Genomic DNA, 4,236 nt, shown 5'->3' with positions numbered 1-4,236 from the left:
GGTCATAAGATTTCATCCATTTCAACCCATTCTTATCACTGTTGACAGAATTATTCTCCTAAAATACAAGTCTAATTTTGTCCCTTTCCTGATTAAAATCACCCAGTTGTTCGCCATTACTATAAGGATAAAGTCCAAACTCTGGCAAAGCATGCAATATCTTCAGGATTTATCCAATATATAATTTTTGAGCTATTTCCCAAATGTCAGTAACTAGAAACTAATCACTGAAAAAAGCATACAGAAATCCTCATCCTTGCAGAGCTTACATTCTATTTGGGGGAGACAGACAATTCTCAAATTAAATCAGTACTTCATGTAGTGTATTAGAATCCAGTAACAGCCATGTAGAAAAAATAAAGTGAGAAGGGGAACAAGGAATGCTGAGGGGCCAGATGTTGTATTGCAATTTTAAAAAGGGTGGTCAGGGAAGTCTTGACCAAGAAAATGTGATACATCTCATGTCTTACCAATTCTCTGGACACAATATGTGTACCAGCCATTCCAAAGGGCTTGCGGCTGCCTAAAAGCAATGTTTTTGTTATGCCAATCATCTTTGGCTCTGCAAAAGTTTGGCATTCCATGACTGACCCCTATGTCCTGCTCCAAACCAGGCTGACTAAATGTCTCCAATATTCAGGTTTTTTCACCAGTCTGGAGAAATCTTCCCTGTACCTTCAGATTTAATTAACTCTTTCTGCCGTGTATTTTATAGGTGGCACTCTCGATTATAATGATTTCCATATTGACTTGCAATTGTTTGCTGCACTTGCCCATTCTTCCTTCTTTGACAATCTACATGACACAGTGTATATAGAGGGGATGATTACATGTTGTGCAATAAATTCAGTGCATTATGATGTTTATGTTCCATCGCAATATTCTGTCTCTGAGTCAACAGGCAAATAAGGTCACTAAAGTGTGTCAACCTGGGTTCCCTAGAATCAGAGCCTGAGACAAAGTCCTATGAGCAATTTAGGAGTGAAGGACACTGTTCCCAGATAGTTTATTGAGTTAGCCAACACTGCAGGTGACTGGTTCTTAATGGATGGAACCTACTTCTGAGAAGCCTTATGAAGTATGCATTATAACGGTCTTCCTTGTATGCCAAAGGGGAAAATCATTTATCCATCAGTTCCCATTCCTTCCACTTTGTACAAGTTGAGCAGGTTCCTGAGAGTATCCAGGCTATGGTGTCAGAGAGGAAGAAACAGGTACATGGTACAGAATCTGAGGTAAGGCACTGTCAGGTGTTGTACCTGCATCAATCTCGTTGGTGCCTCTGTGGAACTGGTTGCTGCAAAGGTGGTTGGAATAAGAGGCAGGGTCAAGAAAATTTCACATGTTCTACAAAAGGTGTCTTGAGCTACTCTAATCCTCAATTCACTCAGATCTACTCATGCTCTACATTAATTCTAATTTATCTCAGAGTCCAAATACTTTGAAGGGTTAAAGCAAGGTGGTTAGTGAAATGGGCTACAGCATTGCAGCTGATTGCTGGGCCATATTTGATTTTCATTTCCCTTCTCAACCACCCATTCAGATTTCCCTTCCCCTCAATACTGCAGTTGCTTACCCAGTGGGGTGACCAAGAACTTTATCCCTGATTCTTATAGTTAGTTTCCTTGCCTTTGCGAGGTCATAATTGCATGGAAGACAACTTAAATGCCATAGCGTCCCCTGGCTTTTACAAAGTGCCTTGAGTTGATAGTTGGTTAGTCCGAGGCATGTCATTTTCTCTTTCAAGTCTTCAGAAGAAGATAATGAAAGTTAGCCCCAAAATTCTTTTAATTACCAGAGCATCCATCCAGACAAATGACCTAGCTATTGAATAACTCCCCCTCGTGACAGTCGTAGTAGCTGATACACTAAGCATGCCACTTCCACAGAGCTATTTACCACTGGGAAGGAGATCGTTATTTCTGTCTGACAGTGAGTAATTCAGCTACCAAATCACAGGCAAAGAGACTGAATTTTAGGATTTTAGGGCCACTACTGGTACCACTGTCTTAGTCTAGGCTCCCATTGAAAATATACAGAAATGATGTGCTTTTTTAATGGAGGAACCATGTGCTAATAGTGGCTACTCAGTTGTGCTTGAAGTTTCTGAAAAGAAGTTGTCTGGACATTTTTATTTTTTTTAAGATTTATTTATTTTTTCCTCCCCTCCTCCTCCCCCTCCCCCTCCCCTTCCCCTCCCCCTCCCCCTCCCCTCCTCCTCCCCCTCCCCCTCCCCTTCCCCTCCCCCTCCCCCTCCCCTCCTCCTCCCCCTCCCCCTCCCCTCCCCCTCCCCCTCCCCTTCCCCTCCCCCTCCCCCTCCCCTCCTCCTCCCCCTCCCCCTCCCCTTCCCCTCCCCCTCCCCCTCCCCTCCTCCTCCCCCTCCCCCTCCCCTTCCCCTCCCCCTCCCCCTCCCCTCCTCCTCCCCCTCCCCCTCTCCTTCCCCTCCCCCTCCCCCTCCCCTTCCCCTCCCCCTCCCCCTCCCCTCTCCTCCCCCTCCCCTTCCCCTCCCCCTCCCCCTCCCCTTCCCCTCCCCCTCCCCCTCCCCTTCCCCTCCCCCTCCCCCTCCCCCTCCCCCCCATTTGTCTTTGTCTGTGTCTGTTTGCTGTGTGTTCTTTGCCTGCTTCTGTTGTTGTCAGTGGCACGGGAATCTGTGTCTCTTTTTTTGTTGCGTCATCTTGTGTTAGCTCTCTGTATGTGCGGCTCCATTCCTAGCAAGCTGAAATTTCTTGCGCTGGGCGGCTCTCCTTATGGGGTGCACTCCTTACGCATGGGGCTCCCCTACGCAGGGGACACCCCTGCATGGCATGGCACTCCTTGCACATCAGCACTGCACATGGGCCAGCTCCACACGGGTCAAGGAGGCCTGGGGTTTGAACCGCAGCCCTCCCATGTGGTAGACGGACGCCCTAGCCACTGGGCCAAGTCCGCTTTCCTTGACATTAACTTTTAATGTAGCTTTGATAAGGAACCATGTGAAGCTGCTCTGTCAAATAGATTTACATAGGAGGAGTCAAACTGAAGAATCTTCAGCCAAACTATAGTTAAATGATGTAGATATCACAAAATTCTATGTATTTCAATAGTAGGACTTGAGTTAAGCTGTTAGAATTGAGATGAGGACTGAATGTGGCATGAAATCACTTAAGATATGCACATAAAAGTGAAGTAGATTTTTCTGTTTGATAATTCCAAAGAAAAATGATCCAACTTTTTTTTTAATTTTAATTTTTTTTTCTTAATCAGGGAAAGTGCAGACACGACCCCCCCACTAACACAAATTATGCTGTAGGGTTTCCCCTATGTGGGAAAATCACAGGGGTCAGTAGCCCCTAAGTGCAATGTATCTGCCTTGCCCTGGAAATAACACCTTTGTGATCATGGTATCTCTCCTGCCAGCTAAGTATTCCAATTTTTTTTTACCCTTCACCTTTTTCTGATTTGTTACTGGCAATAGCTTCTCATGTTATATGACTAATTAATGAATTCAATTATTGCAACAACAATAAAGCATGGGGGAAAGGCCCTCTCTTATTGGAGTTGTTTAATGTCTGAACTTCATTCTGTGTTGTGATACATATAGTTTCCTTTAATTTATTCAATGGGTATGGTACTTGCAGGATGGAAAAAAAGCTTTTTAAAACTCATCCATCCCATTCATTTTTTTAAAAAGAGCAATATTTCACATCTCAAAAAATATTAGACTCACTCATTTCCTACATTTATTCCTTGAAAAACTTTCGAGGTGGTTTTACAGCCCAATATTCAACATAGAGAACAATTAATATGTAGATACTGGCTATTCTATTGGTGCCATTAAAAGTAAGTTATTTTATCAAGAAATTAATGAGAAATAGTTAGAAATAAATCCATTAATGAGGAATGGTTTTGAGTTGGTTATATGAGCTCAGTATAGTTGACCCCTCTCTTACTGCTTGGAACCTGTTTTATAGATCCTTAGGAAGGAGGCATGATGAGGATGGCCTCTTCACATATAACCCATCAAATCAAACAAGTGAAAAAGGGAATTATTTGTTAACTCTTTTTACTTGTCTCTTAATGATTTGAAATTATTTTTGGATAAGTTGAATGCATGTCCCCCAATAAGCATTTCTTTCTTGGCCAATAACAGAGTTGTCAGGAACTAGGAGTAACCTCAACAGATAACTGCTTCTATTATCTAATTGCTGTCAGAATGAATGACGTAAGCTAAACTATTCCAAGACCCAAATCATCATT

At 43.2% G+C, this 4,236-nt stretch overlaps 1 non-coding gene across 1 annotated transcript; it reads right to left on the bottom strand.

The window, feature by feature from the left end:
* Window positions 1-3,239: 3,239 nt before the first annotated feature.
* Window positions 3,240-3,404, bottom strand: LOC111759509 (U1 spliceosomal RNA). Its single transcript, XR_002793474.2, has one exon. It is a non-coding gene; the product is annotated as a U1 spliceosomal RNA (small nuclear RNA).
* Window positions 3,405-4,236: the final 832 nt, after the last annotated feature.

Source organism: Dasypus novemcinctus, chromosome 14 (assembly GCF_030445035.2).
Source record: "Dasypus novemcinctus isolate mDasNov1 chromosome 14, mDasNov1.1.hap2, whole genome shotgun sequence".
In the NCBI taxonomy this organism is placed as follows: Eukaryota; Metazoa; Chordata; class Mammalia; order Cingulata; family Dasypodidae; genus Dasypus; species Dasypus novemcinctus.
This window is presented reverse-complemented; position numbering and strand designations above follow the sequence as displayed.